Here is a 24,691-nt window from a genome sequence, read left to right as displayed (position 1 = left end):
CTGTTAAATGTTCTAGTTCGTTGTTCGTGTTTTCTTTCATTGGCCTAGCAAGGTGCGTATTGAGAAATAGTAAAGCTGTTTGTGCCGTAAATTGTTCATTTGGTCCGGCGCGGCTTTGGTAACTTCCGCTCGGTTACGCCGGATCCGAGTCGGTGATAGCGACTCGATTCGGACAAAGTCGGCCGAGGGTGTGGTTTCCCCGGTAGCTGGATGGCGTGAGTACTTAGGTAAATTGGAATTAGACAAGTGGACCCTTCCTCACGCCGTCGAAATATTGGCGACCACGGTCCTCTAAGTGACCCGTGACCTTTCGGAGTTGTCTGAGAGTCACGACCTAAATTCCGAGTGTTCGGTGGGAGACGACTCCACTGCTCCACCTAGTGGTCGTTTATCGCCACCGAACCCCGGCCCACAACAATATTATGTGACCTGTGCAGGTGGTGGTTGGGAGAGATCGTGCCCTCGCGGTTTAATTATAAAAGCCACGGAAGTATGGGGAAAACGTGCACAGCTTGTCACCTTCATAAGGATTCTCCAGGTAAGCCAGACAATCAGGGGGTCATGCGTTTTCAACCTCTTTGGGTATCCTAAAAGGAACTCTGATCGTCTGCAGGTCTGATCTTCGCTGCGAGTTCCTCAGGTGAGAGAACGCCATTCTTCCCATCATTTCAGAGATCTCTCAATGTGGATTTTACTTAAGGCAAGAGTTTTCCCCCTGGAGTGAGGGAAGCTAGCGTTGGGGCCTGTATAAGTGGGGGGGGGGGTTATTGGGGTGGGGGGTTGTTTTTTGGTGTGCAGAATCATGGCTTATGGAAGAGCAAGAATACTGAATGGATCAGGATTGAACAGGACAAAATAAACAGTCGAGAGAGAGAGGAGGGGAGGGGGGGCACCAACAATTGAGTTGAAGGACAAAATAGAGGGAGACTTGGACAAACAATGGGCGTTTGGAGGAACAAGGGTAGTGGAGGATGCTTGGGGAAGACAAAGTGGATGCAGAATGAAACTCTCAGCAAGTAAAAACTGTAAATTTGGAATGAGGAGGGCTTGGTGTGGGGTGGGGGGGGGGGGAGGGTTAAAGAGGGTAAAAGAGATCATGGCTTTGGATTGGGGACGATCTGAGATGGCGGTGAACAGCTGTATTAAAGACCTGGAGAGAAGAATGACAATGAAGATGATGTGTAAGGTGGTTCCACAGTTGGGGAAAAAAGGAGAACAAATGAGTGGAGGTGAGTAGTGATTCTGGATTTAGGTGGTGTCTCCAGAAGGTGATTCATGGTGGACCATGTGTGCCCTGCAGGAACCTGGGGGGGGGGGGGTGGAGGAAGAACAGAAAGAGCAGAGGGTGCAAGACCAGAAAGGAGGCGATAGAAGACAAAGAGACCACCGACCTGTCGGTGATGGCGAAGTGATTTGTCCAACAACTTCCTTTGCAAGTCGGCCCATAGACTCAGCTTTGTCCTGAGAGATTCCAAAGATCTTGAAGGCCTTGGTTTCCATGGCATCAAGCTGAGCAAGGTGTAGGGCATGGAAATCAGCTAAGCACCAAGTTCAGGAAAAGTGGCTCTGCTTGTAGGTCTGTCTTCTACCTCTGTCTTCTATCGCCTCCTTTCTGGTCTTGCACCCTCTGCTCTCTCTGTCTCCCCCCCCAACCACGCCTCCTCCCAGGTTCTTGCAGGGCACAGCTGAGCACCAGGTTCAGTAAAAGCGGCTCTGCTTGCAGGTCTTTCCCTGGCAGAGGACTATTGCTTTTTTCATACCAGCTGCATACCAGGCCTTCATCATTTCTTGATAAAAAGAAGGCAATGGATCACGGCAAGGTTTTTGGAGGTGATAATGAATATTTTCCTTTTGTACCTTAGAATGAGCAGTTTACTGAAAAAGTATGATGCCAGCATGCGAGCCATTGCAGTATTGGGTTCACATAAAGGTAACGCTGAATGGTCTGAATGATCCGTAAAAGTAGCTACAAAGGCAGGAAAAACCCTGTCCACCTTAAACAAGAGGCACACTCATCATTCCTAAGGATATCCAATGCTTAAAATTCCAAAAGCAGTCCAACAACTTCCTTTGCATATGATCCAGAAACTCATCTGGAATATATATGCAAGAAAGCTTGAACAAAGCTTTGGAATGACAAATTGATTAATGAAAAGGGTTCTCACATGCAGAGACAGGATCCTTGATAGTCCACTGCAGTCTCTCAGCATCACCAACATTTTATCCTCAAACGTGCTGCAGCTGTGAATTGATGATCATTTACGAGAGATGGACAAATAGACCCCCAAAACATTTATCTTCAGGGTGACTCCATGTCAATTGCTGAAACAGCATGGGGAGATCTTCAACCTGCATGGGTTCAACGAGGAGTCCAGAGTTCTTCAGCCAATTTATTTCAGCAGTTGATGCTGCCGGGTGGATTTTGCTGGCAGTCGTTAACTGTTTGTGTGTCTCTCGCACTTCACGCAAACACTAGAACATCATCCGGATGAGCAGAAAGAATGAAGGGAATATTACTGCGTGGCACCACGATGGGTCACCACGATGGGACCACGATGCTGATGAACCTCATCTCATAGACGGAGAGAAGGCTCAATGCACAGACAGGGGACATCCTCACCTGATTCCACTCAAAAAAGGTGCACAAGCAAGAAACCATTGACTTCAACAAGGCCAATGGTAGTGGAGGAAGTAGTAGGAAGTAGTAGTAGTAGTAGTAGTAGTAGTAGTAGTAGTAGTAGTAGTAGTAGTAGTAGTAGTAGTAGTAGTAGTAGTAGTAGTAGTAGATTCGATATTTATATCGAATACAGTCTTGATTATATTTTCTATTTCTACATGAGGTCACAAACTTACAGATCAACCACAGTACAGTATTTCCAAGAACCTCTACACATGTACCGTGCATCCTTATTTATTGATTTAGTACTTCGAAGACGAGAGAGAAAAATCACTTGGCGTTTTCTTTTGGCATTTCTAATAATTAACTACTTTTCCGTTGAATCTCTCCCAGATTCCAAGTTTTGAGTTCGACAGCACACTCCAGGACCCTTTACAATCATTCCAGTTGGTCGTGGGAACGGCAGACAAGTTCTTGCAAGTCTGACGTGCTGAGAATTCCAAAGCGCGGGTGAGAATCGAACCGCTTGCTCCTTGATTCGAGCAAGGGAGTTAAAACACAAGTGGCAATGAATTATTCAAGTGAATAAAACATTTTTGAAAATGCAAAAAGGATGTCGGGATGTTACTCCAAAAAAATATGTAAAGGTAGGGATGATTTCAAAAAATGATCACGTGGAGCACCATCCTCACATCTTTATTTGGATAATGGTTGTCCCTACACAAGACACTAACTGGTGTGTGTGTGTGTGTGTATGTTATACCCCTGTTATACCTCCTCTTATTCTACCCTCGTTAATCCACCCCAAACCCACCTCCTTCTTATTCCCTGCTTTCCTTCTTGAAAGTCCCTGTAGTGTCCATCTTGTTTACACTGTGTACCCTTCCCCATCCCTCTCCCTTCCACAGATCTCCTCATGTCTCTCTTCCACACTTATTTGTGCTTCCCTCTCCCACCCCTCTTGTCTCCTGCTCTCTTTGATATACATTCTGTGTGTTAGCTCTCATATGAGCCTCGACATTGTATACTAAAAAAAATAGGTCTTTGGGGTTTTAAGGGTCTTTCCGTTTGAAATGGTCTGAGGGGCCTTTAGGGTCTTAGGAGTCTTAAGCATCTTAAGCATATGTATTATGGATGCACATAAGCTGTACGCATGTTTTTACTTCATGTATATACATCAGGTTATGAAGCAGCACAGATCGGCAGGCCTTCGGCCTGGGTGTTAGTCCACGGCTCAGTGCAATAGTAATAATCCCAGGTATATAACCATAAGATGTATTATACATGAACATAAGCCGTACACATGTTTTTGTTTCACATATGTACATCGGGTTATTTTTAATATGAAATAGGCAAAACCTAGAAACGAACGAAATATTGTTGGATAGAGAGTTTCTTCTTCTTCATTTTGGTTCCAGTATCGGCTGGAGCGTGCATTAAAGAAAACGAAATTTTTTATCTCTCGTTTATTATCCCTGTTGTCTTTATTGGTTTCTAGTCGACAAAAGATATCAGGAAATGAAAATCGTTTTTCCTTTAATTTTGCCAAACAGACACAAACACGGTGAGTTAGAGAGTTTCTTCTTCTTCATTTTTGTTCCGGTATCGGCAACATGCTTTAAACACAAACAATTTTTAGATCCTCATGGAGGATCTCTAAGTCTTACTCACGTTGTTGTTCTTGTGGACTTTTTTGTTTCACAGCCTACAGTTTTCATCGAAACTTCCTGAAACTTGGCATATATATATATATATATATATATATATATATATATATATATATATATATATATATATATATATATATATATATATATATATATATATATATATATATTATATGTAAAAATACCCTGCGCAGAGAGTAACAACTCCGATTTTGAAAATTCCTCCGAGAAAAAAAGTTATGACGTCAAAATATCTCCGCTAATGGAAATCGCCTAAAAAATTATCTCTGAAACTAGGCAAGCTTTTTGAATTCTGTTTGCGGGAATCAAACAGGGTATTAGCAGAGATGAATTACAGCACATAAGATACATCACTATGACGTCATATCATTTTTTATGACGTCATTCCTATTTTTTGACATTTTTTGTTTCACAACCAAGAATTTTCATCGGATCTTCGTGAAACTCGCCACGTATATGCAGAAAGCCCACGCGCAGGCAGTAACCATCTCCGATTTTGGAAATTCTTCCGAGAAAAAAAGTTGACGTCATAATATCGCCGCTAATGGAAATCGCCTATACCATTATCTCCGAAACTAGGCAAGCTGTATGAATTTTGTTTGCGGGAATCAAGCCAGGCATTAGCACAGATAATTTATCGCAAGCCTGATACATCACAATGACGTCATATTCGTTTTTATGACGTCATCATTAAGAGAACGAGGATCTTAGCTCATTTGAGCTTGTTACTCTCATGAACATTCATTGGGACCGGTAGTGGACATGTATTGCAAAGCAATTTGTGCTATTGTTTAACTTCACAGAGCTCTGGGGCCTATCATGAAGAGTTGACAAATGTTTCTTGGCTCAAACCAATCCTGGATGGGTTGTCACTGCAGCGCACAGGAATTTATTCGTCTTCAATTTGTGAAAGACACTGTAGGATCTTTAATGTTCATCAATAACCACTGCTGAAAGGCAGTTCCTCTGTCTTAACGTTCACCTGATGAATGGCACACACACTTTATTCACTGTTGAATACCAGGGTGAGGGTTTACATCTGGGTCAGGATTCTAACCTCTGGGCGAGATGGCTAACAGAGCGAGTGTGCTGACCTCGAGGTTATCTTTCCACCCAGTTGATGACGTTGGTGCTTCTGGCACATGTGTGGACAAGTTTTTCGACACATTTTAAGTCTCAGTGAAAAGCTATTATTTGAGGATATATGAGAGGTCAACACAGACTGCTCCAAATACACCCAGGGGGACATGGGAAGAGCAAATTAGGGTCAAATAACCCGGTGGATATAAAACAGACAGGACAAGCAGATAAAAAGAGAGTTAAAATCACAGGTGTGTGGGAGGAAAGTATGGGGGGGGGGGGTGACATCACAAATGTGTTTTGGCCAATCATGGCCAAGACAGCTTCATGAAAAGTAAAGAACTAGGTGAGAGAGACAAGATAGTTTCGATGAGGTATGCACACTCGCTTCTGAGCTGTCTAGCCTGGGTTGGAATCCCGACCCAGCTATAAACTGTCATCCTGGAGTTTCACAGGCAGGGTGATTCATCAAGGTGTGTGCATCCCTCAGATCGACATTAAGCCGAACGTCCAATATGCTAGCATTGGTAGCTGGAAGTTAAAGCTCCCACGGCGTAATTTATGAAACATAGGTGAGCAATCACTGGAACGACGTGTGTGTGTGTGTGTGTGTGTGTGTGTGTGTGTGTGTGTGTGTGTGTGTGTGTGTGTGTGTGTGTGTGTGTGTGTGTGTGTGTGTGTGTGTGTATGTGTCTCATAACTCACCTGTCACCAAGTTAGAAGTTCCAGGTCCAATGACTTTTGCAGAAGTGTATTATAAGGCAAATTGCAGCCAGCGTGCACTCAAGAACACGCAAGTTTTAAATAATCTCCATGGCAGGACACACGTCTGGTGTGCTCAACAAAAGGTGTGAAGAGCTTCATGAGAGCTGTTCTGATATTATCCATCACAACAAAGCAACTCAATTTGGGGAGTCATTATTTCACGAGCAGTTTAGACTCCGTTCAGACCCTAAAATTATCACAATCTTTGTCTGCCCATCTTTGTAAAACCGGTCCACTAACAGGATTTGGTGGCTCAGGAAAATCCTTAAACAAAGTGTTTTCATTTCTGTGGCTTGGCCGATGGCACGCGTGGATTCCGGGGCCATGGGGAGAGAGCGTGATGGTGACGAGCAAAGACATTTTTACACTCAACAGGTAAAGTTTCGTGTTTATATCAACATTGTACAAATTTCAACCTGCCATTGTGAAAAGCGACTGACTTTCTATTTGCTCAAAGATCACTTGCGACGAAAAGCAAGTTCTAACCATCACGACCGGACCGACGACCTGTCAACCACACTTGAGCGGGTACACCTGCAGGTCTACAATGCGTGTCCTCCAAGCGTTCTCAAATTGAGTGAGAACATTCCGAGGATTAGGGCGAACAGCCCCCTCTAGTCCACACGTCCAATCACCCTCTGGGAGAGTTTCGAATTTCATCATCTGCTGATGCAAACTCTGCTGTCACGATGGAGAACGTCGACTGCACCCCAGCCCCCTTAAACTGGGCCCTTCCCTTTTGCCCTCCCACCCTGTGATCCCACCTCCACTGCCTTCAGGGCATGGTGTGCTGTGATTGGTACCGAACTCGTCTCCAGTTTTGGGGTGCGGGCTGAAGGAGCAACAGTCGGAAGACAGTGACCCCTGTTGATGAAGTGCTCCATGACACCTGTTTCAACAGTCGAACAATATACGGTGATGCAAAATACAATATCTACGTCACTGATGGGTCAATGTGGTGTTCAAAAGGTTCTTCCGCCAACATACTTTCAATAGTCCAAGATATGCCAAATCCATCCATCCATCCATCAGGACCATACTCTGTGCAGAACGCTTCCAAAGCAGTCTCATGGGCTATTGGGGACAATCCTGGACAGGTCACCCACCACTCCAACACGGGACACTCAAATGGCTCAATCATTCCAGCAAGCTGGTACTCATTGTGCCAACCTCAGAAGGATGACAGGCTGAGTCAACCCCCACCTGGTTTTAATTCAATAGGTGAGCAGGATTTGAACTCAGGACCCAAGGATCCCAAACCCACCACCCTAACCATTAAGCCAAAACCTGGCATAAGATATACCAAGGTTTTTTTTATCTTGCCAAAACGAAGTTTTTGCAAGATATGTTAGTCAGCTTGTATGTTTTTTTTTGTTTGTTTGTTTGTAATCACGTATAAAAAATTCTGCAGAGCACAGTTATCATTGGAAATTTTTGTAACTTCGCATATCAGAGGCCTATAGAGGTCCCTTTCAACGCATAACATTTTGAAGGTCAAGGTCAAAGGTCAAGGTCACTTTGTCGCAAATCAGGGGAGTCGACGAAACCCTTATTTTTTGAGTAATTTTGATCGGATCGTCTTCAAACTTCATGGGAATATAGTTCATGGTCTGGCGCTCAGCTGATTAGTTTTTGGTGGCGATTGGCCTTGACCTTCATGGTTAGCGCCTGAGGTCAAACATATTTGACCCCAAGGTCAAATTTTCAAGTTTTAGGAACCATGTCGTGAAGTACCTCAAATTGAACACCTCGATGAGTGCTTTCTAGATATGTCAAGCTTGAGACATTATGACGTCATTTGGTGACGTTATGAGGCAAACGCATATTTTTCATGGTTACTCTGTAGAACGATTCTCATCGGAATCTCTCGTAGGCAGATATTCCTCAAGGAGTCGCTCCTGGTGGATAGCAGCTCTGTTCACCTCAGTGTGACCTTAAAGAAGTCACACGTGGTCACCTTTTGGCAAGATACGGGTCACCCTGCGGGTGACATTGGTTTATTTTGTTGTTTTTTTAAGAAAAAAAACTTCAACAGAGAAAGTATACAGTCAATTATTATTTTATTTATTGGGTCGTCGATTCAGTCAAAAGAAAAAAAATGTCGAAATTTTTTTTTTGGGATCTACCCTTATCAGTATTTCCGTCACTATGTTTGTTGGGTAGTCGATCGAGTCGAAAAAAAATAAAAAAATAAAAAATTGAAATTTGTTCTACCCTTATTATCACTTTTTCCGTCGATATGTTAGGGAGTCGATCCAGTCGAAAACAAAACAAAAAAATTTTGAGATTAGTTTAGTTCTACCCTTATGATCAGTATTTAAAATGGCGATTTCAGTTAATACAATGGCGATTTCGATGAAACTTGGTTGGTAGGTTCATACCATGACCTAGTTGTGTGCAAATGAGAACCGTTGCTATGGACACCACCGTTGCCAAGCAACGGGACTTTGAAATTTTTGAAAAATCATAAAAAATTAATTTTTTCGAAAATCAAAAATCGGGCGACGAACGACTGTGGGCAGTACATTCAGCCATACTGTCAAAAATTTCCAGCCGGATCCTATGAAAACTGTCGGAGAAGATAGACTTTGAATGAACCCTGGTCGAAAACAATAAAAAAACGAAGTGCATTATATCTCAGAGACTGTGAGTCAGATATACATGAAACTGGTATGGTAGGTTCAAAGTACGTCCTAGTTATTTGTGAGAAAGAACCGTTGCTATGGACCCCTCCGTTGCCTAGCAACGGCCGAAAAACCTCTAAATGTGGGGGGTATTTTAACGAAAAAAACAATCTGCAGCATTAACCCTTTTCATGAAATCATGAATTTTCTTGTGCTTAATCCTCAGGTCATTCCCCATCGAACGGGCCCATCGCGTCAGGTTCTATTGGGTAGTCGACTCCCCACGTCCGCCTACTGGCTTGTTTCTATTTTTCTCATTTTATAATATTTTGGGGTTTGAATCTTGGCTTTGATATAAAGTGTCATCCTGGTGTTGCACACGCAGGACGAGACATCAATGCGTGTGCCGTCCCTCCGTCCCTCACATACATTAAAAAAATTAAATAATTCTCGTATCCAGATCCAGATCCGGATCTTCACCGAAATCGAAACGATTCGTCCTCGTCACACACCCAACGTGTCCACCAAGTTTCGTCCGAATCCGTGCCCAACTTTTTGAGATATCGTGCTATGTATCATTTTGCCCGATCTCTCAATGGTAAAGAATCACTTAAAAAATTATAGTAGTCGGATCCGGACACGGATCTCCACCAAAATTATATCAATTCTTCCTTGTCGCACACCCATTAGGTCCACCAAGTGTCGGCTGAATCCGTCCACCACTTTTTGAGATATTGTGCAATTTTTCGGTTTAGCCCTATCGCTCAATAGTAAAGAATCATTTAAAAAATTATCACATCCGGATTCGGATTTAGATCTTCACGAAAATTGAATCAATTCGTCCGAGTTACACAGCCAATAGTTCCACCAAGTTTCATCCGAATCCGTCCACAACTTTTTGAGATATACTGCTCAGTGCTCACAGACAGACAGACAGACTGACTGACAAACAAGGAGGGAACATAACCCCCCCCCCCCCCCCCCCCCCGTCCACATTCGCTGGTGCAGGTGTAAAGCAGATTTCGAAAGGTCAAGTTTTGTTTTTCTCGAGTATTTCGACATCAAATGTCATAAGAAACCACAATGAAATTTCATTTTTGGATAATTATGGATTCTGTGATAATCAAGGTAGGGTGTCAATGGGGCATGAGGTATTGGGGATAATGATGGGGAGCACAATGCAACAGAAAATGGCACTTCCAGTTTGAGCAAGCAATGGTACGACTACAGAGGTTAAAGTCGAGCTCATCGCTCCACGTAATGGGTACTGATGATGCAGATGTAGGATTGCTGAACAGGCGATCAAAAGTAGCTGAAAACACAGAGTTCTGGAAAAATGCCAAGCAGAATCAATCTCACGAATAGCCTTGGGAATTGCAAATAAGGGAGAATTCTGGGGTCGTTTTATACCGAACGACCTTCAGAGCGTTGGGAGAGGCAGATTTAACATGGAAGATTGAGGAATCAAAAGGAAGACCAAATAGTTCATTAGAGTCATCAGGAGGAATCCGAAGAAGTGAAGAGCTGAGATGGAGTCATCAGGAGGAACCTCATCCTGATACTGCTCTACCCTCAAACTCGTTAACTTGTCTGCCTTAACAATATCAGGATGTAGTGTCAGGCAACAATTTAAGAAGGTAAACAGCAGGTAAGGATGCATTACGCTTGACAGAGTGAAAATGTAAGGACCAGTGGTGTCGTGATCAAGCTGTTACACTTACACCCGATGTCAAATTTCGTGGATAATTCAAATTGTGCTCAACCAGTGGAGAAGGAAAGAGTGAGTGTCGGAAAATAGGATAGCTCAAGGCTGAGAAATAGTTTCCAGGAAAGGTGAAAAAAAGTGTGTGCGTGTGTGTGTATGTATGTTTGTGATTATGTATGAATGTGTGTGTATGTATATGTGTATGTATGTATGTGTGTATGTATGTATGTTTATGAGTGTATGAATGTGTGTATGTGTATGTATGTATATGTGAATGTATGTATGTATGTGTGTGTATGTGTGTATGAATATGTATGTGTGTATGTATGTATGTATGTGTGTGTATGTATGTATGTTTATGAGTGTATGAATGTGTGTATGTATGTATGAATGTGTGTATGTGTATGTATGTATATGTGAATGTATGTATGTATGTGTGTGTATGTGTGTATGAATATGTATGTGTGTATGTATGTATGTATGTATGTATGTATGTGTGTGTGTATGAATGTATCTATGTGTGTATGTATGTATGAATGTATGTATGTGTGTGTATGAATGTATGTGTGTATGTATGTGTGTGAATGAATGAATGTGTGTGTGTGTGTGTGTGTGTGTGTGTGTGTGTGTGTGTGTGTGTGTGTGTGTGTGTGTGTGTGTGTGTGTGTGTGTGTGTGTGTGTGTGTGTGTGTGTGTGTGGATGGGGTGACACTGCTCTCAGTGCTGAGCAAAGTCTTTGCTCGGATAATTCTTGATAGGGTTCGCCACCATCGACTTGAGCACCAGCGTCCAGAGCAGTCAGGCTTTACACCAAAGAGGTCAACGATTGACCGTACCCTTGCTCTTCGTGTCCTCACCGAACGCAGACGAGAGTTTCGGCAGGGGCTGCTTGCAGCCTATGTTGATCTCTGTAAAGTATTTGATTCTGTGAATCGGGATGTCCTCTGGAGGATTCTTGGTCTTCGTGGGGTGCCAACAAAACTGATCAATCTGATGTCTGAACACTACTCTGGTACTGAGAGTGCTGTGAGATGTGGTGGTACAATCTCTGAATTATTTCCAGTTGTTACTGGAGTTTGTCAGGGGTGTGTACTGGCCCCCACACTTTTCAGCACTTTTGTGGACTGGATTCTGGGGAGGATGTCGGAGAGATCAAGCTGTGGTACATCATTTGGGAATGTCAAGATCTCTGACCTTGATTTCGCAGATGATGCAGTTATCTTTGCAGACATTTAGATATCTTTTTGGGGGAACTCGAGGTGCTGAATGAGGAGTCGGAGCCGCTGGGATTACAGGTTTCCTGGGTCAAAACTATGATCCAGGCTTTAAATGACATATTGGATGCTGTTGTCCTGTCTGTGGCTGTTTGTGGTGAAGATGTTGAGGTCGTGGAGAGATTCACTTACCTTGGCAGTGATATTCATGTCTCTGCTAGCTGTGAGTCAGAGGTCAGTAGACGTCTGGGTCGGGCCTGGAGAGTCATGTATTCACTGGATAATGGGGTGTGGCGCTGCCGGTACCTGCACGAGAGGACAAAAGTCCGAATCTTCAGGTCTTTGGTGCTTCCAGTCTTGCTCTATGGATGTGAGACTTGGACTCTGACCAGGGATCTGAGACAGAGACTTAATTCCTTTGGTACCAGGTCTCTTCGGAGAATCCTTGGCTGTTGCTGGTTGAACATTGTGTCCAACGAGCGGTTGCTGAGACAAACTCAAATGAGATTTGTTACCTGCATAGTCCGTGAGCGTCAGCTGCGGCTGTGTGGACATGTGGCTCGTTTTCCTGACGCTGATCCTGCTGACCAGATTCTCTCAGCGAGGGAGTCTCGTGAGTGGAGGAGGTCAATGGGGCGACCACATGCCTTGTGGTTGCAGCAGGTTGATGGGCATCTCAAGGAGATGAGGATGGGCCAGGTATCTGCCTGGGGGATGGCCAGACGGAGGCCCCTGGAGTACCGGCGGAAGTGGATGCAGCGATGTGCTTCTATGGCGCATGCTCCCACACCTGACCTGACACATATACCCATGCACAGGTATATATTAGTGGATTTTTCCTGCATTCTGCAAGCAGATAAGTGGATCAATTAAATGAAGAATGAGTGAGCAGTCTAAGCTATTTATGTGTCGCCCAGGCTCTGCCCCTCTCCCAGTTAAGGAGATGTCATGCCACCAGCACAGTCCTAGCTCTGTCCCTCTCCAAGCAGAGGGAGCGAAGCTTCCCCAGCCGACTTATGCGTATGGATATTTTCCTTTACAGACATTTTTGTAATTTTTTTTTCGTGGGATATTTATTGGCTTTGATTTACATCAGTATGTAAAATTTCAGCTTTCCAACATACCTATAATGTGCTAAACATTTATATCAGTGAGTCAGGGGTTAGACAGAGCTATACATACATTCATGTATATTGTGACGTCCACGGGACTTGAACAGTCCCGCCAACATAGAATGAGCCGAAATGATGGAGGCGGTTTATTTATTTATAACCCAAAGATGGCGGTTTTAATCGCTCCACAGCAAACGGGACGAGGAAGGTGGCACGAGTCGCTTTTCACTGAGTTAATAATGTTTATTTCTCTAACCAGAAATAATAATAAGACTCGGCAAGAGGAGGGATCCGGGGCGATTCGACGGGATGGTGGTGTGGGTTCGGGCGTGGGGAAAACACAAACAATTCCAATGGATATACAAATCTCAAACCCTCTAAGGAGCCAGGTACACACACACACACACACACACACACACACACACACACACACACACACACACACACACACACACACACACACAACATAGCTGGTCCTGGTGGTCAGGCTGGCCCGTGGTGTCGACGCAACAGTCCCTGGCATGGCGCCGGACGAGCTGGCGTTGCGCTCATCAGGGGCAGGAGACACCGTGGTGCTGTTCCTGGTGGTGTCGACCTCCTGGTGTAGGCCCAAGACCACTCACAGCCACCAGGGAGCCAGTGCTGGTGCGAAGATGCGAGCAGGAGAGGGAGGCAGGTCCGCCCGCCGTTCGGTCCCGTACTAGACGGGTCAATATACTGCCTGACCCCCAAAAAATTGCAAATTTTTGTTTTATGCTTATTTCTAGTAGTTTATGATGTGGAAGACAACATACTAAAAGTTGGACAATTTTGACGCATGGGAAAGTCCCTCAGTGACGTCAGAAAACAAGATGGCTGCCGGCAGATAAAACGTCAAAAAAATTGACTGATAATCATCAAACCACTAACAATTTAAAGTTAATTTTGCACCAATATTTGTACTATGATCGTTGCTGGTAGTTTATGCAGTGCTAATCCTGAGACCATTCGCAATTTAAAGTAAATATTTGCACAAATATATGTTCTTTGATTGTTTCTGCCAATCTATGACATGGAAAGCAACATAAAAAAAATTGGACAATTTTGACACATGTGGAAGTAGCATATGCCTTCGAGTCTTAGATTCCAGTTTCATCGTCCTCCTCCTCCTCCTCTATCTCTGGTTCAACACTCATATTGTCACAGTTGCTGTCCTGGCAATGTCCACATGCACTGGTGCATTCTAATCCATGCTTCCTACATGAACACCTTAGTGTTTTGCACCCCCCTGAACATTTGCAGTGAATCATCTGAAGTAGTATGTCTGGAGCAGGGCTTTTGTCTGTCATCACTGGAACAAGTTTTCCTCCTTCTACCTTCCATCCCCACTCCGTTGGCTCCATTCCACAACAAAGGCCCATCCATTCCATTACCTGGTAATAGGTCCGCAGAGAATGAAACTTGCAGGCAGCGGATGTCGGGGGCAGTCTTTCAGGAGTGACAAATGCCTTAGCCCTTGCAACCTTTTTGCAGAGAATGTTGTATCTGATCGATGCCAATGAGTCGTTCTGATTTGCTTTAAACAATGCCACCATTGCTCTGCAGTGTACAGTTTCAATAACATCCTGACTCTGCTGTGGTTTACAGAACACCTTTGAACTGTCTATCAGTTCCTTTTCTTTCTTGATGATTCTTTGAAACCCTGACTTCTTTCCAATCCCAAAGACACGAGACGTTGCGTCACAGCCAGTTAATGCATGAAGGAACAATATACCTCTGCAGGCTGCATTTCCAAGTATCTGCTGAAGGACTTTGATATTGTAGACATTTGATTTTGCCTTGTCAGAACGAAAATAGAGTTCAATGCAGTTTGTCTCCACCATATAGAAGAGCAGGAGGAGAAGGAGATCTGTATCTTCTCCAATGAGGGTTGTAGATCTGGAAGCCGCTTTTGCAATCTCAACATCAGCATCTCCCTCTGCTTGGATCACCTCACAGCCTTCCTTGCCCAACACCTCTATAATCAACAGTATCATTGCCTGCTTGTTTGACTCATTCGACAGAAAGTCCTCCTTTTTCCCAACAAATTTTCTTGACTCTGTAATGTTAACCTTGGTGGCATTCTTGTTTCTATTCCGACGTTGATGAGAACGGTCCTTTGTGCTTGGCCCAGCCTCATAACCATCAAACACAACAGTAGCTTTGCCATAGTGTCTGACTGTAAATGAGGCATATTCATCTGCAATGGAACTGTAGGTGAATCCCTCTGTCCACTTTAAGCGGTGAATAAGTGATCCCCCATCAAGAACATAGTGATCTGTTCCTGGAACTGTCTGGTTGACAGCATTGTCAGATTTGGTTGTAGCATAATTCCTTATTGCCTCCGCCAACTGTGGTTTATCTGGCTGGCGCAGGATGTTTTTTGCATCAAAAACAGACATTGGGTATGGGCAGAATTCATATTTCATCACTTCACCTATCTGGAGATCTCCCGTCTGTGACACGACTAAGAACCTCTGGAATAGTAACGCTGGATCTATTGTGTGGTCCTCAGCAACTTTGACTGCCCTGCTGGATGAAAGTGTCTTGACTTTAGAACTCCTTTTGTGTGAATAGGAGTAAGCTGGGTGATCATCCATCTTCTTGACAATGTCACTACCTGCTTTGAATAGGTCATGAACATTGACATCCTCATTTGCAGTAACCCCTGTGATGATATTGCGCAATGACTTGTCATCAGAAAATGGTGTGAAGCTGTCCAGTTTTTCGGCAACTTTGCCACGATCAGCTTCATCTCGACTCACCCTGGATGTTGTCAACTCCTTATGTTGTTCACTTGTTGAGTAGCTACTCGAGGTCAGTTCTTGCATAGCAAGGTTGTAGGAGGACGATATGGTTGAAGACAGAGTCCAAACTGCTCTCTGGTGCTCTGACATCCCACTTCCTCGAGTCAGCCCCCCTCGGCTTTTCAGTGAGCGCATTAATGTCTGTTCTATCACAAGATCAGAGCCTAGGCCAGCCCAGTATTGGTCACTGCGCCGGATTACATGATAACCAGATTGGAACTTCTGATGAACCTCAGGGTTGTCATCCTCTAACGCAAGCATCTTCTCGAGATAGAGTCGAGCTGACTTCAGGTAATTGGGATGGCCAGCAGCTGCAAATATCGGCAAGCAAGCTGATATGGCTTGGAGATGCATCTCCCAGGACCCCGTCCGATCAGCTGCCACAAGTGCCTTTGCAATTCCCAACATACGCTGGTAGTTGATCCAAAGTGCACTGGTTTTCGAGTCCTTTGCAAGTTTATTCTTTTCCTGATTCAATCTATTGTCATTGAAATGAATGCACTCTGATTGCAACACAGACTCTATACCAGCTAGAACACTGGTACCAGCTAGAATTCTGATGTCAACACCCCTTTCGGCACTTGCACGGTTGATGCCTTCTGCTCCTTTCTCACGAACTAATACTGTTTCCTCACAGTCCAATCCCCTTTGGCATAAAGGGCAGGTCTCTTTACCATATAAAGAGTTCATTTTCTATCTCTGAAAATACAAAAATGAGATATTTTAGAAGCATGCAGTCAATATACATTGGTCATATACATTGAATGCCATCAGAGCATTCTCTGCCCCTGAAACCGAGATATTTATGTAAGATATATATTAGGAGGAAACATACTATGGAATAATCTGCATAGTGGTTCGTTTTCGACGTAGTGAATCGTGCATGGTTTTGTGACATTTTTATCATGTCAAAAATTTTTACTTTCCCATGGTCCATTTCTATCCAACTTTTGATATGTTCCCAAGTAAGTCTTAAAATATAAGGAAATGCAATAAAACAAAAATTTGCAATTTTTTTGGGGTACGGCTGTTCTGGTTGTATATTGACCCATCTATACTCCAAGCCAGCAGAACTCCACAGCCAACCGAGGTGAGGCACGAGGCACAGCAAGGCCACGAGACACAACGAACCGAGGAACGAACCAGCGCACGAAGAGAGCACGCTCCGAGACCAACAGCCTCGACCAGACGCTTTCTTTTTACGACTCTTCCTCCTCTTCTTTTCCCGAACAGAACCTTTTTATCCTCGAGTCCTCGTCACTTCCAATCGAGCCGTTTTATTGGCCCTCCGCCGTCGCCTTCCGCCAATCGTGATCAAGGGGCGGAGCCATCCGCAGCACTGTCCTGTGACGTCACGGCAAGCCTTCAGGGAATACTAAAAGGGTTTACGCAGACATACTTACCCTAACCCGTCTCCCTATCTAATTACGTGACAATTATCATTTCCCCCTTAAAGAAATGGACATTTGCAAGACAACTTATCACCACTGAATTGCTACTTATTACATCGAGATCCTGGTAAACTCGAACAGTATGGCATACCTAATTAAACATCCTAATTACCCTTTGAATGCATACTCCCCCTCAGACGTAACAATATATTGTGTTTCAGCATTTGCAAATGCTGAAGATTGTTGTAACGAATAGACTATTTTTTTCTGCTGAGCAGCTATGTGGGCCTGACAGAATCATGTTCCACACTCCTGAAGCTGCTTTATCAAACACATTGCTGCCCATGAGGGATATATGTTTCATTGAGAACAATTTTTAAACACCCAGTTCACATTAAGGCATAAGGAGAACAATTACTGGCATTTTCCCTTTGGTTAAAGTCAGCAACCTGCTGGGATTTTGAGGTATTTTAATGGAGCCTAATTGAACTGCCAGACCTCTGAAATTTCTGCTCAGTCTCTGCATCACGTCCCACTCAGTCAATCCCACAACAATTCTGCAAAGTTAATGTTTTTCAACTCATAGTTCAAGTCTTACAACATCGATATATATATATATATATATATATATATATATATATATATATATATATATATATATATATATATATATATATATATGTGTATCTATGTGTATATATATATGTATACAGTGTATATATATATATATATATATATATATATATATATATATATATATATATATATATATATATATATATGTATTGTTGTAGTTTCTCACCCGCTCGGCGTGCGGGCGACCGCTTTTAGCTAATTCACGGCCGCTCGCGCCCACCGGATGTGGCAAACCTAGTCACAGCTTTCGAATCGCGCCGAAATCCAGCTATGGGTGTGTTTTTAATCACACCGTAAATCAGCCAAGTATTCTGTCCGCGCGCGACAGGGTCCAATCACCGAATTGTCAATTTACCTAATTATGTGCGCAGACAGAATGACGGGGATTTACACCTCAACGGGACCTGCTTGGAAACGAGCCGCATAAGCAGCTCGCTCTGTTCGCGATTTGCCGAGCGGTGTATATCGCCAAGCCCCGCCGGATCCGATTACTTTATCGGCTTTTTAAAAGCTGACTAATATCCCGAATGCAATACGGCAGCTCAATTAAGGGAAAGGACGCAACGAACAGGTGGACATTCAAACAATGACATTTATTTATACACACGTAAGCAGTCATACACGTATGCAATCATGGAGACAATCAAGCAATGCAGGAACAAGCAAGACAAAGAACTACAGCCGTTCTATTTATTATGTACACTTATTACAATTCTACTTAAGGACATGGCGCCACAACGTTCATACAAAGAAAAACCCCAGGAAAGAAAAGGGCAAGAACTGGACCTCATGGGCCTTTAATAGTTCACGGAGCCGTGGAGACCGCAAGGGCAACCTTTCACCCTCGTGGTGACTCACCGGGCCTTGGTTTGGCGAACCTCGGTGGCCCTGACCGCACTCCGTGGACTCTACCCGTGCCTTTAATGGCGATCCGGCTGGTGACTCCTCTCCGGCTCCACCGGCGCCTCCGTCTACCAAGGAGAGAGACCAAGCAGAGGGACTCTCTTTCCCCTCACTGACAGACTCCGCTGAACTCTCAGACTGCAGACGATTGCAGCTCGACTCCGCTCCCAGACTTCCACTCAACTCCACGGCGAACCCAGACCGACCGACCAACTGACCGACTTGGCATTGAAAGTTCCCTCAGAATGACATGGCATTTTGCACAAGCTGAATCGTGGACCTGCCCCCATCGGATGTGCACCAATAAGGAGGATGCTTGCACAAGCCGAGAGGGGGGAAAAGCGATAGGAAGAGGAAGAGGACAGAAGTGCATAATAGCTTGTCCTTGTCCAAAAAGCATGCCCTGAAAGGAGCAGAAAGGAGTCCAAAGCTTGTCCTGTATGGAGTTGAAAGCTCAGATTGCAGAGTGAGAGGAAGAAGAAGAGGGCAAGAGTACAAAGTTCGTGAGGGAGACAGCTCAGTAGAGGAAGAGAAAAAGGACAGAGAGAGAGAGAGAGAGAGAGAGAGAGAGAGAGAGAGAGAGAGAGAGAGAGAGAGAGAGAGAGAGAGAGAGAGAGAGAGAGAGAGAGAGAGAGAGAGAGAGAGAGAGAGAGAGAGAGAGAGAGAGAGAGAGAGAGAGAGAGAGAGAGAGAGAGAGAGAGAGACCATCGTGTTGACGAGGGCAGTGTGGAAAGCCCAGAATTCAATTTAGTTCATGGGTGGGGAGCTGCTGGACACGGGCCCAGCAGAAATGCAGTTGCTTGAAGCCGACATATTTCTGGGATACCGGACAGGACTCGCCTACTGGGTCTGGATACCTCTGGGATGTGACTGCGTGTCTCATTGCACCCCATCACCACTGCCAATCTTCTCCATCCATCTTCCCTATTCTCCAGTATATTTGGACTGGTGCAGCCCCATCGAGCTGTGTGAGGTGAGGGAGAAAATAAATGACCCCACTTTTGTTTTCCCCATACTTCACTTTTCTTTTCTTCTCAAGTTCTTCTTCTCATGTTCTTCTCCCCTGATTTGAATCATGGCCATGTGTCCCTTGTGTAAGTAAGATTGTATAAGAAAGAATACGTGTATGGTTAAATCTGCTGTTATGTGCACTTTTGCTTTCTTCCTTGCAAATACTCATTTTTAGCTCACCTGTTCGAAGAACAGACAGCAATAGCAATACCCCCGGCGTGAGCATGAGCGTCAGCGTGAGCATGAGCATCAGCGTGAGCGTGAAAATGTTCAAGTTTTTGGTGCAAGTTATTTGCTTTCTAATGTTTTTATCTACCACACTATTTTTTGCTGATTACAATATACAAATCTATATATTTCTTTAAAATTATTTAGATCAGACTTCACTGCAATGCTGTATAAAAAATATTATTAGACTAGTCTTTTAAAAACGATAAATGTATAAACAGGCGAGCATTGGGTGGCTTTGACACCAACACTCTGGTTAAATGATTGTTTGTGTGTGCAAATAAATAATTTTTGTTATTTCCAATCTGTCTCAGTTGTCTTTTCCTTCATTGGTCCGACAATGTACAAGTATAGTTAGACGGAAAGTTGTACCCCAGCTGATTTGCTCTGTAAGCCGGAACTCCACCTATCTGTTCTGCTCGGCAGAAGATCACTGGATGTGGCGTCAAGGGCGTGGCCTCGAGTTAGGTTGCCGTGCCAATAGAAAGATAACATCAAAGTGTAACTCTGCTCGGCCGGCTGTGTAAGAACTACAGCCTGTTGGACTGCAGAATTATCTGTGGTCGGTGCCCTCAGGGCCGGATGCTCAGGAGAAACTCGAGTGCTTCCCATCATGACGAGCCCCGAACCCCGTGCCGTACCAATGCTTTTTCTCCATTACATAGAGATATTGCAAACGTCGTGCACGTCTCACTGGAGCTTAGTCCTGGGTCAATTCCCAACCTGACGATAAACTGTCGGATTTGTTCTTCACAGGCATCACATGCTTCATTGCATCACAAAGTTCACCATCTCTCAGATAGACGTGAAGCTGGTTGTCCCATCGACTAGCATTAGTTGTTGGATGTTGAAGATGCCACGGTGTCTTTCGATGAAGAGTAGATGAAGTATCATCGGTTTCCCGGACAAATTCCAAATTCCTGCCCGGACATACACTGCTTTGACAGCTCGGCACTGCATTGACAGTGCAGTCGCACCTCCCAAAATGATGTCACACCTGCTGGCTGAACTCGCGATTCACTCCCCGCACAATATCGATAAGAAAACACCTGCGATCTACAAAATCGCTTGTTGTCCTCATGACGTTTTCTGTTGCTCTCTTTTTAATTACCTGCTGTTTGTTCACTAACAATGAATTCTCAAGGGATAACATCGGGACACATTTTTCTCTTTTTGGAATCACACTAAAATACGCAATTTTGGTGTCTGTCTGTCTGACCGCAAAACATTCGGTCATTACTTATCCCATCGCAACCAAACTTGACAGGAGGAATAAGGATCACATGACTGAAGTCGCAGTGATTTAACTTGCCCCCTCCCCAAGGGGGATTTGTGCCTTGGGTGAAGTCTGTGGTGAGGGGTGTAATAGGTTATGGTGGCTTTCATGGGGCACACCTTTCGGACATATATATTATTATAACCACAAACGATTGAGTGAATTCTGTACAATGTACAGTTACATTTTTAAACAGTCGTTATTGCGTGTTCCTCAGACAAATGGATCAGAGCCATCTCGACTTGTTTGGCCTCTAGCTCTAGATAAGCGGCAACAATCTTGACTAAACAAAGGTGCTTGCGCGAGTATTGACGCATGAATGATGAATGTCATTGCCTGTCCAGTTTTTCGAGTCATCACATTATATGTGGACTGTATATGGATTGTTTACAACATATTTTGGGGCCTCTCCCAGCCATTGTTTCATGTGTGATATTACCACCGACACCATTATGGCCCAATTGTGACCTTTACTTGATGCATGACCATATTCCTAAGATTCAATAGCATTGTATAGTATTCACCGGAGGGAAATTTGGACAAAATTTGATGTACTTACGCATGGGCGGTGTATCAGCTAACAGTCGCTTGTCCACACATCTGTCGGTACTATTTTAACCAGTTATCCAGTTCATTTAAGTCGTTGCCGATTTCTGGTTACATTCATGATCAGATGTCTCCAAACATCCCTATTTTACACTACATTCTGAAGCTCTGGCAGAGACGGCTTGGTTGCGGCCTTCACCCCAACCATTGTGGGTGTGTTTCATTAACAATCTGTGTCGGAGTGGCGACCCGTCCAGGATTGTGCCCAATAGCCAAGGAGACTGCTTAGGCAGTACCAACGCTCTGTACAGAGTATGGTCCCAATCGCCTCCTCCATTACCAATTGGCTTGCTATTGCTTGCCAAGCCAGCCGTTCCTTATCAATTGGAGTGCTTGCTTCAGTGCTTAAAATCAAGCGAGCTACTTGGCGAGAGCTCTATAAACTGATTTGTAATGGAACATACCCTTTCTAAACATGTCGATCTTCTCAGTTGACGAGATTTTAATCTATTTTTGAGGTTTAAATAAAGACCACCCTTTTCACTTTCCTTCTACACTGTCTGCAGCAGCTTCATCAAGTTCTCTTTAATTTCTGCCAACAGAGTGGCTTCATCAGGATACCTTTGATTGTTGATACATCTTCCTCTAATCCAGATATTCAGCCTCTATGTCATCAAAGTTATAATTTTCATCAAAATTATTATAACCACAAATTAATCGGGCAATTCCGATGAACCACAAATATTAATCGGTCAACACGGGGGTTGGCAGCTATGCACACTCTCCTCTAAGCTGTCTAGCCTGGGTTTGAATCCCTACCCAGCTCTCATCCAGGCAGGGTGATTCATCAATTTGTGTCATTTCTTAGATGGATGTTAAACTGGCCGAATAGCATTAGTTGGTGGACTTTAAAGATCCCACAGTGTCCTTCACAAAGAGGAGGTGCGCTATCGACAGCACCCTGAACAAATAACACATTCCTGCCTTTAATTGAGTCAAATGTCAGGCCTGGACAGCGGGTTCATGAAACACTTGGTCTAAGCTTCCACCAGCCAACCCCACACTAACCTGGGAATAATAGTGGCCATTAAACAAGAAGGATATTAACATACCGCTGTCTGCCTGGTGCGCACACACACACCCTTGTTATCTATACGACATGTTGTGCTGAAGCAGTTTCCTCGGAAAGGAATATGTTGTACTGTATATAGTTTTCCATGAAGTGCAGCATTCACAACATTCCATGAACGAGATGCTGACAACCAAGACATGTGGAGGAAGAGGATAGCGAGGCTTTAGAATATATATATATATATATATATATATATATATATATATATATATATATATATATATATATATATATATATATATATATATATATATACATATACATATACATATATATATATATATATATATATATATATATATATATATATATATATTGTTGTGGTTTTCAGGATTCACAGGAGATCCTCCAGAGTTAAAGCAGTTATTTTATAGTTATGTTGTTTAGTTTTACTGTGTAAAGTCCGTGTTGATAGATCTGCATTGCGATGGTGTAGTTAGAAATCCCAAATATAATTTTTCCTCATTCCACATTCCTCTCCACAAACCATCTGCCATATCTCGTATTTTCCTCACCCACCAACGCATCATCTGCACAGCCCCTCCTCCCCCCAAACCGTTTCAAACCACTTCATGAGCACCTGAAACAAAAGTTTACGCCAGAACCAGAGGCTCCCAAGCCAATTCTCTTGATGAGTGCCCCGAGGGCCGTTTTCGGGTATGTTTCAGAAACGCCGACGTGAAGAAGGTCGTGCCAAGACCCAGCTCGAAGGCAGCTCCTCCCGTGGATGAGGGGAGGGGGCGAAGCGAATCATGGGGGATTTGAGGCTGTATATGAGGCAGCTCGTAGAGCCGCTATGAGAGAGAAGGGTGTGAAGGAACAGGGGTGTAAAAAGGGCGGAGAGGACCGGAGAGATTCAAAGCTTGAGAGGGTTATGGACTCCATTTTGAGCTCGATTGTTATCAATCGCATGGATGTGAGGGTCCTTTCATCTTCCCCTCTTTGCATTCTTGTCTCTGTCATTCGTTTCGCTTCATTTTGTTCGCCTGCTTTTCTTTCTTTCACTCTCCTTCGTGCTTTGCTGTTCATGTCTCGTCACACCATTTGTCTTTGTCATTCATTCTTTCCTGCGTCTTATGTCTCCGTCCTTTCACTTTGTTCCTTACCTCTTCTCCTTCGACCCTCAGACGCCTTCACTTCTGCATTCCCACATCCGATAGCTACGTTGCTGGATGCTCTGCCTCATCTACGGCACACAGGTGCCCTGCCAGGAGATGCATTTGATAAGTGCTGCGAGTGATGTCACTGCCCCACGGGGAATCTCTGATGCCACGGCTGTGCAAAGAGCAGTAGGGGGATGGAGCATGGAGGAAGGGTCCCAGTTTCAGTCAGGAAGTAGGATCTAGAGTCAACAAGTGGAAGGCATGCAGGGGGTCCGTCCTGCCCCCATCTATTTCTTTATATTTCAGCTCATCTTCATCGCCAATCATTCATCCCATTATTCTTTACCAATCACCCATCTCTTCCTTCCACATCTGTTGCATGATGCCGGCATGTTGTACTGCAGAGTGTTCAGTCATTGATAAGGTTCCGAAGGCAGGTCTGTCACGTAGAGAATAAGTGGGAATGTATATGTGCTGGAATTGTTATACATACATGTCATTTCATTGTTTTCTCTGCTTGTAAATACTTGTTTGGTCTGACATTGGGAATACTTGCATTTTCGTTGATGTCAGTAAAGGCCATTTCTTTACGAAACTGTGTCCTGACTTATTTCGTCCGTTCTGATAGTAGCACAAGACTGCTGTGGCGTTTGGTTCAATCTCAGCTGTGGTTTTGTGATGTTGGTTCCGCTCGGCCGACTGACTAAGGTCTGTTGCGTAACCATCAACACGGTTCCCCTTTTACCTTCTTTAACTCACCCGCACGGTAAATCGACCTTGGGCACAAAGATCCGGCCAGAGTTGAGAGTTGCAAACGGCGTCCGTGGTCTCTTGA

General features: G+C 44.0%; 2 long non-coding RNA genes across 2 annotated transcripts in view; one reads left to right on the top strand and one right to left on the bottom strand.

The window, feature by feature from the left end:
* LOC147013855 (uncharacterized) overlaps nt 1-24,691 on the bottom strand; it is a 263,399-nt gene that overhangs the window by 8,886 nt on the left and 229,822 nt on the right. The window lies entirely within an intron of this gene.
* On the top strand, nt 1,345-24,451 carry LOC147013858 (uncharacterized). Its single transcript, XR_015050530.1, has 3 exons — nt 1,345-2,639; nt 3,011-3,127; nt 23,881-24,451. It is a non-coding gene; the product is annotated as an uncharacterized LOC147013858 (long non-coding RNA).

This window comes from Eptatretus burgeri, chromosome 13 (assembly GCF_056783735.1).
Source record: "Eptatretus burgeri isolate ZD-2024b chromosome 13, Ebu_testis_v1, whole genome shotgun sequence".
Lineage (NCBI taxonomy): Eukaryota > Metazoa > Chordata > Myxini > Myxiniformes > Myxinidae > Eptatretus > Eptatretus burgeri.
This window is presented reverse-complemented; position numbering and strand designations above follow the sequence as displayed.